Below are 14,811 nucleotides of genomic sequence, written 5' to 3' on the forward strand. Positions count from 1 at the left end.
ATACACACATACATCTATAAGATATATTAGTTACAGGGTCAGCTAAAAGACTCCAGTCTTCCTTTGCTGTTGGTGAGACTTGGTTCCTGTGGAAAAAAAACAAACAGGCTGTGACATGTAAATAAAGATAACCGTATCTGCAACATTCAGAACAAACAGTAGGCAAGCTAAAATTATACAGGGTACCCAATACTTACATCCCCCGGGTCTTAACAACAATTGTTTGGATTTTTTTTTTTTTGACTTGAAATTGGCATTTTATAAAAAGAGAAAAAAAAGAAAAAAATATCATCTGGCTATTGCAGTCTGTATCTCTTTTCCAGGGACACAAGCACTCTATGCTGACAGAATGTTGGATATAGAAAAGTTATCTGCTCCTTGGTGGAGCAACACTCAGCTAGGGGCAAGATGTGTTGTAGTGGGTTTCACAGTTACAAGCTGATAGCAGATAAATGCTAAAACTGGAGTCCTGCTTTCTGTTCTGAGATCTGGGCATATGTTCTGCTGTGTATCTATTCCCCTGCTTGTTTTTCTCTAGTATAATCACCTCTTCCGTGCCTTCTTCAAAATTTTCCTGCCCTGGTCATGTCCCCTCCTCATTGGTGGTGTCCTCTTTTGGTCTCTCTCTTCTCTCCCCAGCCTTTCCAGCCCCAGCTGCAGCTCCTGCCCCCCCATACTCCTCCTCCTGCCCCTCTTCCCTCACTGCTGTGGATTAGGTCTTCCTCCTTTGTCTTCTTTTCCCTTTTGAACCCTTTTTTCCCAGACTGACACTTTCTCACCTGACCTCCATGTCATTTCAGCAAGGAGCCCTGATGGCCTATGATGTTTCTTTAGCACCTCTCCCCATCCCTTGCCCTCCTGAGATGCTTCAGCTTCCTTCTGCAAGGAGTGCTTGCATTACCTCTGCCATCATGGTCTTCCCGTACAGTCCTATGTGCAGCACTGGACTGCTCCCTCCTTCCTATGTTAGACTGTACCACATTTGACTCTGCTTCGATACTTCTCAGGCAAGAGAAGGTTTAGGGCAAGAAAGTACATGTTTCTAAGTGACTATGATAAAATATGAAAGAGAGAGAAGAGGATATGTTTTTCACATGTAGTTTCATTATCCAAGCTTTCCCCCAGCACACCTGGAAAGACATCCTTAAATCCTCATAACACTTTGCTGAAACCTTGTCATCTTTCTGTGGAGACAGTGAGTGCAATGTCTCCTCCTCACATAGGTTGCAAAGGGACAAAACTATTTTCAGCTGAACAGCCTGAGTAATTCTTCATACTTTCAAAAGTTTATGTTGGTCTGGATGTCAGCATATGATCAGAAAGCTCATAAAAGCCACTCCTGATACTGCCAAACATCAAATCACTCTGTAACCAACAGCATTTCAAATTTCCATCCTTTTTAACATTTGCAAAATAATGTTCTTTCCCTAACTGAGAACAGAACATATTTAGAAAGAATATTACAAGCACCTGGAAAAGACTTCTTATAGGAAACACTGTACAATTTTAACAGTAGAAGTTCCTGCTTCCTTTGTGTTTGCTAATTAAATGATGATATGTTAATTATCTTTAACATTTTCTTTGGATATGGAAGACATATTTCTAACCAGATCTCTAAAGCTATTTACTTGAGATGTTCCTTGGAACAGAGGATAGCTCTGCAGATAAAGAACTGGAAAGAAGCATAGGAAATTCAGTTTTTGGTGCTCCTGCAAATATAATATATCTGTATATATATAAGTATATTTTTTTTTCTTCCAAATTATAAAAATTCTTCTTTCTACAGCTTATGCTATTCTTTTAAAATAAAAGATCCTACTTCCCCACTGGAAAAGGAAAGACAAAAATCATTAAAAAAACAGCTTGCTAACCATAGTTAGATGTCAGTTCCTAGTTCCTTTATGCTCCTTTTCAATGTATAGATCTAACCTTAAAGTCTTTAACAAGAGTTATTTTTGTATTTATTTACATATATATATATATATATATTTGACCACCACTTTTTGCACTCACAGTAGCAGAGGAATACTAGGCTAAGCTTAGATTGAATCCTACTACAATATAAATAATAGATAATTTGCAAGTGGAAATGGGCCTTTTGAAGTATGCCTACATAAAATCTGCATAAAAATGAAAATATATGTTTTTCCCCCAAGACTATATATGTCTTCAAAATGCTGTCATAATTTTAGATATTCTGCATTTAGTTATGTCCTCAACGTCTTAGGTTTTTCAGTCTTCCCTCTTTCAAAGAATCTTGATTTCCTGCATTAAATTACAGTATCAAAGCCAACTGTGTAGAATACCACCTAAGAGAGCAATTTTACAAAATTATTAGAAATCAAATTAAAATCTGATAAGACTGTAGGGTGTAGCCCACCTGATTTCTCTATTCATCTACCTGTCCTTGTGTATGCCACAATCGGTAATATCTGAGTTCCAAGAAAAAGAAAAAAAAAAACAAAAAAACATTTCTATAGTCTATTCAGTCAATTATACAATGGCTAATATTTTGATAGTCATTTGTAGTTACATTTCTGTATTGTGTGCAAATTATTTTCCTTGCTGTACCTTTAACAATACCACTACAAATAATGACACATAATGTTTATGAGACAGTCTTAGACTGAGAAATATACAGAGCACGATTAATTAGCCAAGTGAAAGACACTACCTAGCTGACAAAAGTAATCATCAGCCCAAATGACCTTTAATGTCTCAGTGCTTTTGGCCAGAGGGTTTGGCAAAGGCATGGGGTGGAATGCTAACATAATCTACAACTAATGCATGTATTAACATTCTGAAGATAGGCTATTTTCACTGCAGAAACAGTGTGTTTTAAGAGAAGCCACCTCAGCTGATATAAATCCTGTTGGATTTAGTATGCTGGTAGAAGAAAGAAGAATCAGTACCTTACCTTTTAAAAATATATTTTCCATTTCTATGGTAAGAACAAATCACCTAGACATTTTAGTATGGTCAATATATTTTTGGGATCTGGCACAATGTTAAACCTCTGTGACGGTAAATCCAACCATGTGGCAGTCAACAATAGAGCGATACTTTTTAATAATGATAACCAGCTTTCATTGAACTGAAACACCACATATTTCTAGAAACAAAAAGGTTGAAATGCAGGAGTTTTGAAAACTTACCTAGTTAAGATCATATGTGCATAGCTGATGAGGTATATGGATGATGTATGCATCCTAGAACTTCATAATGTTCAAAGATTTCCTTTTGATTAAATTATTAAAAATAAAATAAAATCAGGCAGCCTCTAGTTAAATGAGTAAAGTGATATAAAGTCAGTTCTTAGTAGTAATTCCACAGCTACCTTAGGAAAGCTCCAATTAATACTACCATGATATTATGCTTCCAGGACTGGATCTGTTTCACCTATCAGATCTTTTACTTATTTGTTTGATGAGAGGAAGATGCATTTCTGGAGGGTGAATCAATATGCCTGTCCTAGATACACATTTGAGGATGGACTAAACAGATTTCTGGTAGTGAATCTTTTCCTCTCCGCTACGTTTTTTCCTCTCCACTGCTCTAGAAAGACTAGAGTGTTCACCAAGACAAGCTACCTCGTTTTGCATTAAGTTAAGTATCTTGAGATGAATCCAGTCACAAGTACATTGCTACATGGATCCTTAATCTGTACAGGTGTATATACACATATTATACTGAATTAATGTATTGAACTACTTTGCACAACACCATGGACAATAGGGTACCAACTCTTACGTAGCTCTCTTGTTGTCACCACCATGCAAATAAACAGGACAACCATATGTAGTATGTAGGGATGCTAATGTTTTGCCAGAATGTCTTGAAAGAGTTTACTAGAATAGTGCTGAGAAATTTCTGGAGTATCTCGGTGGCTGCTGTTACCAGTATAGGCATCTCGAACTACTATTAGGTGTTTCTCACTGGAGTTCAGTTTTGAATATGGAGTGTGCCTTTGAGATGAACCTTGTGACAATTCCCACCCACTTTTTTTTTTTTTTTATATATGATCACAGTGCTGACTCATCACATGAACTGTGTTCCTTTGGGGGAGAATTAAACCAGAAAACATGCTCCCTCAGAACAAGAAAGATGTGGATCTGTTAAAGCAGGTCCAAAGGAGGGCCAAAAGGATGATCAGAGGGCTGAAGCACCTTTCCTATGAAGAAAGACTGAGCGAGCTGGGGATGTTCAGCTTAAAGAAGAGAAGACTCTGGGGTGACCTCATTGCAGCTTTTCAATACTTAAAGGTGGCTTATAAAAAAGATGGAGAGTGACTTTTTGCTTGGACAGATAATGATGAGACAAGGGAGAATGGTTTTAAACTAAAAGAGGGGAGATTAAGATGAGATGTTTGGAGGAAATTCTTCACTCAGGGGGCAGTGAAGCACTGGAACAGGTTGCCCAGAGAAGCCGTGGCTGCCCCATCCCTGGAAGTGTTCAAGGCCAGGTTGGATGGGGCTTTGGGCAACCTGGTCTAGTGGGATGTGTCCCTGCCCATGGCAGGGGAGTTGGAACTAGACGATCTTTAAGGTCTGTTCCCACCCAAGCTGCTCTACAAATCTATGGGTCTATGATTCTGTAGAGCTGAGCCTTATGATAATGTACGTGTACCCATTACATACTATATAGATCATGATTGTTCAGTCATGCTCATCCACAAAGTTTTACTCAGTAATGCATCACTCAAGATTATTTTACTGGAGGAAATGTGTTGAGTAGGGAGGTTAGTCCAGTCATCAAAAAAGCCAGCTTCTTGGATGCAAAGATCTAGCTTGCCTATAGAGACACACTTGATTATTTCAATTTAAGCCTGACACACGTTCAGTTGTTGGCTATCATGCCCATCACATGTTAGGTATGTATGTCTCAATATTTTACCTAGCAAAAGTCTTTTGCTTCTCATGCAGTAAAACTAGCATCATATATACAGGATCATATATACATACTACATACGTACTACATACGTACTACATCATATATACGTACTACAGCATCATATATACATACACTAGCATCATATATACGTACATTGGTCATGTACATGGCCTACTGCTCTGATGGACACATTTTGGTCTTTCTCTGGTCTACCTGGTCTCCCTCTTTGGCCCCTTCTCTTTCTATGGATGAAAAAAGACAATAGAGATGTCTTTATGGGACTGACGTAGACTCAATGGTTTGATCTGTTCAGTGCCTCTTATTCTGTCTCTCAGCTGAAAGCAGTTAACTGTATATTAGACAAACACTTCTCCAGCTAATGTGTGTCAGCTCCTTGCTGCCAGTTCTCTGTTAAATCACAGATGAGGGAGTAAAGTGATGTGGGCTGCTGTGAATCTGTGCATCTTACCTACTGTATTAAATGAGAGTCTTGGCTTTTATTTTGCTTCTGGCCTTTGCCTTCTAGCCTGCATGGTGAAATGCAGTGACACTGCAATCTGTAAGTACTGAAACATGGAAAAATGCTAATGTTTGTGTCAAGTGAGATAAAAAGTACATCTAGGTTAGATTTAGACTGTGAGAAATAGGTGTCTACAGTTAGTATGCCAGTACCTCCTCCTGTATAAAATTAGTCCAGGAATGTATGTATCTAAGTGCACATACAGAATCATAGAATCATAGAATGATTTAGGTTGGAAGGGACCTGTTAGGATCATCTAGTTCCAATCCCCCTGCCATGGGCAGGGACACCTTCCTCCAGACCAGGTTGCTCAAAGCCCCTGGTTAGTTTAAAGCCATCACTCCTTGTCCTATCACTACACTCTCTGATAAAGAGTCCCTATCCTGCTTTCTTGTAGACTCCTTTTAGGTACTGGAAGGCTGGTATAAGGTCCCCACAGAGCCTTCTCTTCTCCAGGCTAAAGTCCGAAGGTCTCCAATCCCTTACCCACCAAGTGATCCACCTATCAAATCCATGTCCCTCCAATTTAGAGGCAAGGTTGTTGCGTGGAGCAGTGTCAAATGCTTTGCACAAATCCAGGTAGATAATGTCAGTTGCTCTTCCCCTATCTACTGGTGCTGTAACCCCATTGTAGAAGGCCACCAGATTTGTCAGGCCCGATCTGCCCTTAGTGAAGCCATGCTGACTGTCACCAATAACCTCTTTGTTTTCCACGTGCCTCAGCAGAGTTTCCAGGATGATCTGCTCCATGACCTTGCTGGGAACTGAGGTGAGACTGACTGGCCTGTAGCTCCCTGGGTCTTCCTGTTTTCCCTTTTTAAAAATGAGGGTTATACCTCCCTTCTTCCAGTCAGTGGGAACTTCACCATACGGCCATAACTTCTCAAATATTATGGAAAGTGGCTTAGCAATTTCATCTGCCACTTTCCTCTGGACCTGTGGATGCATCTCATCGAGTCCCATGGACTTGTGCACCTTCAGGTTCCTTAGATGGTCTTGAACCTGTTCTTCTCCTGCAGTGGGCTCATGCTCACAGTCCTTGCTTTTGCATTCTGTGACGGGCTATGTGGCTTAGAACACTTACCAGTGAAGACTGAGGCAAAAAAGTTGAGTACCTCAACCTTCTCCAAAACCTTGGTAAGCAGGTCTTCCGTTTCCATCTAGAGTGGGCCCACAATTCCCTTATTCTTCCTTTTATCAATGATGTAGCTATAGAAACCTTTCTCGTTGACCATGATGTCCCTGGCCAAATTTAATTCTAAAAGGGCTTTGACTTTCCTTACCTAATCCCTGGCTACTTGGACAATGTCTCTGTATCCCTCCCAGGCTATCTGTCCTTGCTTCCACCCTCTGTAGGCCTCCTTTTTCTGCTTGAGTTTGGCCAGGAGTTCTTTTGCCATCCAAGCAGCCCCCTAGCCTTTTTTGCCTGACTTACTTTGTTGGGATGCATTGCTTTTGAGCTTGGAGGAGGTGGTCCTTGAATATTAACCAGCTTTCTCGGGACTCAAGAAAATTTATATGTGACAGATTTAACCTCATAAGTCTTAGGAATGGCTGACTTGTGCAGCTGAGTGTCATCCTTCCTCTCCACAACTTAGAAACTTTTCTGCTAAAACAAAATTTAGTTTGAGAGAAGAGTCAGGGTGTATTTTTACTTTAAAGACTATAACAAACATCAACTTTAATCTTTGAGTAATGTACTGGTGAACCTGCATTGAGCTTATGTGGCAAGGTTTGGGTAGCAGGGGGCTGCAGGGGTGGCCTCTGTGAGAACAATCCAGCAGCTGCCCGATAAGGGCCAGCTCCAGCCGGCTCCAAGGGGACTCACCACTGACCAGAGCTGAGCCAGTGAGCTTGTTGTGAGTTGTTTGTGCCTCTATGAGAGCAGATTTAAGAAAGGGAAAAAAAAACTGCTGTGCAACAGCAGCTGGGAGAGCAAGGAGTGAGAAGCAGCCCTGCAGCCCCCCAGGTCAGTGCAGCAGGAGGGCAGGAGGTGCTCCAGGCAGGCAGCAGCAGTTCCCCTGCGGCCTGTGCAGGGAGAGGCCCCCGGTGGAGCAGGCTGTCCCCCTGCAGCCCATGGGTCCCACACGGAGCAGATCTCCACGCTGCAGCCCGTGGAGGAGCCCACATGGAGCAGGTGGATGTGGCCTGGAGGAGGTTGCGGCCCATGGAGAGCAGCCCACCCGCCCCCCCCATGTTGTCTGATAAACACCATATATATTGCTGCTAGGATCCTGACTAAACCTGCAGATATAAAAATCAGATGGCATGACTAGTGGTTGTTTTAATAAATAATTACTTGAGAAATTCTGACTTATTTTGTCATCAGAAACTGACATTTTGTCTAAGAAGGACTTTTAGATGGGAAATTAGAGAAATTAAAAATGCAATGTGCTAGCTGTTAATGTCCAACACAGACATCTCCGATCCTTGGGAAACTGACATATTTTGGATGACTTATATTTCTCATTCACTACCAGGAATGGTATAGTGACCAAGAAGGTCTAAATAACCTCTTGGTATTTAGATGAAGGCAAAACATTACAGTTTGTATGAAGATGGTCTTCTCAAAACTGTAGCAGTTTTGTTGATACTGTTGAAACCTGTGGCATAATTGACAGATCAGTGCTGTTAAGCTAACAAAACTATTTCCCTCTCCAAATTCACATTGTTTTAGAACCACAGCCCTTTTATGATGCATAGTTGGCCTTTCTCCTTTTTTTCCTTTTAGAAAATTCCTGAAATTCTTCAAATATTGAGGGTCAGAAAGGGGCCATTTTTTCTCTTTCTATAGCTGTGTCTCTGAATGCCTGTTATTAATTCCTTCTGTAAACAAACTGGCACTCCCCAGCCCTCTGCTCAGATTTCTTTTGTAAGTTGTGAGGAGGTTCAGCAGAACTTTTGATATTTTGTGAGTTAACCAAAGCAATACCTTGGACATTCTTTCTAATATACCTACAAAGTTGAGCAAGTGAAAGAGCAGAAGGATAATTAGGATCTGAAGAACTCTACTATGCCAGTGTTATTCCAGACAGCAATGTCTAATGAATGAGAATACAAACGCATGCAGCAGCTGTCAGTTGAATACATGCCACAGTGCAGAGCAGCTCTATAAATGCTTCTGAAAGATTTATAGACTTCTATTTCTATCCTGGTATTCTGTGAGTGTATTTTATTTGGAGGATAATATAGGGGGAGATGGGATAAGGGCGGAAGAAAATGAGATCCCAAATTAGATCACAGATTAAGATAAGGGATAGAACTGATCATGAATTATTGTGGGCTCATAATGGAGCTACAGTATATTTTACACCCCTGAAAAGCACTTAATACATTCTACTCAGTGCCACGGTGCTTTTGGCTTAAAAAAAAAATAAAATTAGATAGAATTCCAGCTTACCTTATCTAAGTACACATTCAATAATTATTGCATATTTGGAAGTGTTGCTCAGGGCTTTGTAACACTTTTGAACCTGTTGTGTTGTTGTTCTGGAAGCTTGTATAGTGGGATCTACAAACATGTTGCAGTATGTGCTCTCAAACACCAGAACAGGTGTCTGTGCATGAAGCCGTGTCTCCAGGATGATTAAGGCAGTGAATATAATTGGAGCATATGGCTCTGAAATATGTATTTGAGTATTTGAATTTTGTTTCTTTTCATTTCTGTCTGGCATTCCCTGTCAGGTTTCCATGCTTAACTTTATCAGTCTTCATTTCCCTACTAAGGCTTGCTGGGAGGAATTCAGATTTAGGAATCATCCTCCAAAACTCACTAAATCAGAGCTCAACTAAGCTATTCAGCTGTGTACATTTGTTTTTTTTTTTTTTTTTTTTTTTTTTGGACACTGAAATAATAGCTTAGGAAAGGATACAAGTATTTATATTTATCTAATTTATCACTCTACACAAGGGAAGGATTTGCTCTCCATATTAAACCTGTACATATTTTATCTAGTCTACTCTGGAGTATTACTAGTAAAGGTTCCCCAATTGCCCCTCTTGGCAAATTTTGTCATTGTTTAATTGTCCTTGCTTTCAGCATTTTTATTCTTTACATCTAACCTAAATTAATTTTCCTTCTTCAAGTTTCAGCCAATTACTCATTATTATATAACTCTTAATTACTTTAAGTAATTCCTCCCCATCTTTTGTATTTGTTCTGATGTATTTAAACATAGTTATTATAACTGTTATTTGTCATTTTTCTCTCAGCTGTACGTTAAATTCTTTTCCTGTCCCTTCAGCGATCATGTCTACTAAACTATTTATTGTTGTTTTTTTTTTTTTTTGCTACCATTCTTTCCATTTCCTCTAATTTAATAATTTCTTTTTATAGTTAGGAAACCCACTGTATACAGATAAAATAAAACCTGTTAAATAATGGAAAAGTGAATATGTAATCTAATTTTCTGCGTCCATTTTAAGAAAGTGTTTTGAAGGTTTAACAGGGTATTGCTTACCTAATTAGTTGGTTTTATGAATACTGAATTACCATGTTCTGTGGCAGCATAATTAACTTACGCTTATGAATCTAATAAGTAGTCTGAATAATCAACCTTCTTAAAAGTAAATGTATCATTTGATATATATATATATTTGCTGGTGTCATCACAGAATCATTCAGAAACTAATTTAATCTCATGGATGTTCCTGGAATTGTAATTATTCTGAGTTACACAAGTAGTCATGGAAAGAACAGAAACTTCTGAATTGAGAAGGCTGTAGATGACATTTAACAGGAAGTGAGCAAATTCACAGGTGACAAAAGTCAGCTGATGGCAGTAGATGTAACTACACCTACGGCACTGAGGAAGCAGCCCTCATGTCGAGATTGTCTTTCATGCAGCTTCAACTTGAGAAGGAGTCATATGTCAGAGAAGTCTTGATTCAAAAAATAAATGTTATATAAACGTAAAGCCTCGATAATCTTATTATATATAACCTTATTTTCTCCTCAGGCAGGGAATTTCAGAAATTAGCTTTTTGTTTCAAAACTGGTAGTTGTGCTTTAGAACTACATCAGAACTTTAGCCAGCAAGGTTTTTGATCTTTAGCAGTCTAGAAGGGATCTATAGCAGAGAAGAAAGGCTCCAGAAACCATGTGATTCTTAATTGTTTCTTGAGCAGTTTGATATATTCCAGTGTGTACTTCGGAAGGTTTGATCAGAAAAGTGGCAACAATTTAGGTGCTCTTTTATACTAGTGCTGGATGTTAACATCAGGACATTCTCTTCACTGAAGAATTTATAAATTAAGACATGAAACAATGCTCAGAAGGAAGACATTTGGAGAAACCGTCTACTTTTCTTTCCCAAGTCCAGTGCATGCTGTACTATGTCTCTATTTTAGGGGAGAAAAGAGAGGTTGCTGCACATCTCTTCCATGTTTTATAACCTTGGATTCTACAGTCAAAGAGGAGACGTGGTGTACCCATTGATTATTGTTGATGAAGCATGACAGAGCTTAGCCAGGGCAGGTGATCTGGCCTGTCATCTAGGAGAGTTCAGAAATGCCACTGTGCCACTGCAGAGAGCCCGTGTTGAGCTCTTCTCTTCACAGTGAAGAATGTAAAAGGGACTTTTTTTTAAAAACTTTTTTTTTTTATTGAATTCCAAGAACAAGAATGGTAGAAAGAATGAATCACAACTTTACACCAAACTGGCTTTTTTGTACTGACAAATTTGTTGGCTACAGAATACTTCACTGCATGGCTTTGATCAGAAGGATTGTGTTTTGTATTTCAAAGAAACAAAACCAGTGAGAAATATAATAAAGCCAGACTGAGTTAAATCAATTTGTATTTTGATAGAAATAAAATGCTTTGATAAAAATATTTTTAATGGAGTTGTGTTTTTGTGTGTGTGTTTGTGTTTGAGAGAGAGAGAGAAAGAGAGGGAGAGAAAACTAATGCAGATGGAAACTCTGACATCGTCTTTCCTTCAGAGGACCATGCCTTAAATAACATTGTTTAAAAGCCACCTCTTACAGAGCAGTGCAATTACATGGTCAGTCTTGCAGCTCAAAGAGTTTGTATGACCTCATTAGAAAATAAATTGTAGCTTTAATCTCAGGACCACTTAATACTGCATTAGTTACACCGACCAGCCCTTGGAAGGTGCCAACAGTATGTGACAATGTGTGATTCTTTAATTGAAATCCAAGACTATCTATTTGCAAGTTCTGTGCATGACATTACAGCACACTAACCATTTCACTCCTGCTGAAGCAATTCATTCAGGAGACACAGGCCTGTTTGGCTGCTCACTGGAGCTGGCCTGACCTGAAGCATATGTTGTGTGGATGAGGGAAACAGGATGAGAATGCATGGGTGTGAGACCAGACTGAATTTTTCTCAGATTCGGGTCCTTCAGAAAAGCAGAGACCATTTCATCTAATTTAATGGCAGTGTATCATGCTGGCAGCTTGCAGTCATTTCAGAAAACACAGTTGTGAGAAATGAAAAATCAACAAATACTATTGTCCATTTGAAAGCAACTATAATTCTGACAGAGCTCAGCAAATGGATTGCCGTTATTTGGAATCTGTGGAGAGATGCTTGGAGTGCAGAGCTGAGCTATACTGACTGTTATTCCACATTAACTGCTGTGTTTCACACCTGACCAGATCCAGATTTACTTTCAAGAACAGGTCATTCTTTCTAGAACCATCAGTCTGATTCTTCTTGCATGCATGCCACTAAAAAACTAGTTTTCATCATGCCCACTGGAAAACATCCTGACATGACTCAGAAATTTAGATCACAATAATGACCCAAGAACCTTCTGTTTGCCTGATAATCAATGCAAGTGTTCCCACTTAGTCTTTTTTTTTTTTTTTTTTTTTTTTTTTAGGGAGAAAAACTTTAAAAATGCAAGAAGAATTCTAATATTCAGCCAATAACATAACAGGAAATTTAATCCACACTGAAGTCAGGTTTCTCTAGGGCTGCTGAAATGGAAGGTATGGTTAGAACAAAATATCTATGTTGTCATGTTGTTTTAAATCACTTCTACATGTAAGTCTGCGGTAGCATACATCATGGAAGAGTCTGAAGGAAAAATCCATGCTGGTGAGGATGTGAACATGGTATATGTTTCAGCAAGAAATAATGCCAATACTGAACCAATACTTAACCTGCTCTCTGTTAAAAATAACTCATTTGGATAACTAGTTCATAAATTTTAGTTTTGAATTTTTTTTTTATATTCATAGTTAATATAAATAAATCTACATGAGAGAACAGATAACAATTTCTGGATTAAGAAAACAGAAATCAAAGAGGCCTTGTTGGATAATGTTCTCAAAACTTCTCTAATTATTTCTTTTAATTATTTCTGTCATTGTGATATGTGGTATGACAACATATTTAATGGCGTCTTATTGTTTCAATGTACTTTCTATGGCATTGGTCCATGTGTATTTCAAGCTTATTAAGCAGAAGTAAAAAAAAATGTATTTTCTAACAACTTTAAAATTAATATATTGTTGTTGATCCTGCCACAATTTTTCCAAAATTCAACCTATTTGGAGGTACAAACTGGACATAATTGGTGTTTGGATATATGAAAATTTCGGATGGTGCTGTCTTCTCAGTGTTATTAGTAAAACCGCATTGGATCTGGCTTCTTCCAAATTTTGATGCATGTTTATTTACCTTGTAGTCAACTATTGTAGTTTTGATAGGTAACTATGAGTTTAAAATAATCCTTAATGAAGGCTTTGGGCTGGCAAATACCTTTTATATAAATAACAACTACTTCCATTTATATATATATATATGGAGAGAACTTAGTTGTATGTCTTTTAAATGAAAACAATCAAGATGATTTTACAGGAGATAATAAAACTTAGCTATATTTAATGTGAAATAAGACATTGCAAAGTCACTTAATTGTTGAGAATAGCTTGATAAGGAAGTCCTCCTCTGTACCCTCACTCAAATATCCGAATGTTTGCAAAGTTTATTGATATTTCCACAACAAATGCTAAAGTGTTCATTGGTCTTGGAATGAAATTTTGTCTTCTTTTTCATGTTCCACAAACTTGAAAACAATACTAAATGGAATCTTATTAAATATTACGTTCTTTCAGAATGATAGCCAAGATTGAGCTCTCATTTGCAACACTATCGTGGCAAATATATAAAATGAGTTTTTTCAGTGTGCATTTTTCCTAGTTTATATTACAGAAGAAAAAACAATATGATCATTTACAGTTTTTATTTTCCTACCACATTAAGTGGAAACCTTAATGATATATTCCATGGTAACATCTGGAAGTCTCAGTTCGATAAAAAGCTGTTGTGTTAGGTCCCCTACAAGCATATAGTTGGAAAAAGTCCAACTATGAAAGAGCTTTTACTCTCAAAAATGCTTGAGGAAGGAAAAATTATGATTCACTTTTCATAGGTGCAGAAATGCATCACAGAAAGGTGATGTGACTTGCTCAGGGATATACATGCAACCTCTGGCAGAGCTTGGATTTACGCTTTCATCTCACTGCTCAGTGCCTTAATCAGAAAACCTTCATTCCTCTTACAGTCTGAAAGTGACCTAGCTTTGCAGCAAAATATTTCTATTTTGGAGGAAATAAATTGTTCAGCCCTTATGAGCCTTAGTGTTCCTTATGATCAGTTTGTACTTGTTTTCAGTCTCAAAATCTCCATAGATGAACTGGGCAGAATTTAGATTTGAGGGTTAGTTCACAGGATTCACAGTATACATTATTAGAGACTGAGATGCTTTAGCACGAGTGTGAATGTATTTGCAACTGCCATCGTATACATTAGCTGCAGGCACAGTCTGAGATCTCTCAATCATTAAATTAGAAAAAGTGACTAAGATTGTTTTAAACGCATTTATTTGTTTATATTTACTTATATGTCTCTTACCCTGCATTCTTGGCAAGCTATCCTGTTCTTTTTCAATTAATAAATTTCTATTCTACTGAATATAATGAATGGGTTGGGTTCTTGTTGTTACAGTATTTCCATTGATTACCTGCCATCACCATACAATGTGGTTTGATATCATACTGGGAGGTATTTCTCTGTGGTTGACATGTTAGCAGCAAGATTTGAAAGGGCAGATTTTTAAAACAGTAAGCAAAATGATTAACATGAGACTGAAGGGCAAAGTAATAAAACTTTAAAACCACTAACTAATCCTGGAGGCCATGTAAGAACATTGTAGTACAGGCACAGATGGTGTGCATACAGATGAGCTGGAAAACTTAAAAGAGAGAGCAAAACTGTATGGCTAAATGGAGAATTATGTAACTTTTACTGGGGCAACAGATGCATTATTTTCTAAAGCAAAAGCCCACTGTAGACAGCAAAGAGAAACTCATACAGAAAACTATAGTAGGCTCACTACCAAAAGAAAATCAGGGATTGAGGTTGT

The sequence above is a fragment of the Anser brachyrhynchus genome, assembly GCF_964034855.1.
Source record: "Anser brachyrhynchus genome assembly, chromosome: 1".
Taxonomy (NCBI): Eukaryota; Metazoa; Chordata; class Aves; order Anseriformes; family Anatidae; genus Anser; species Anser brachyrhynchus.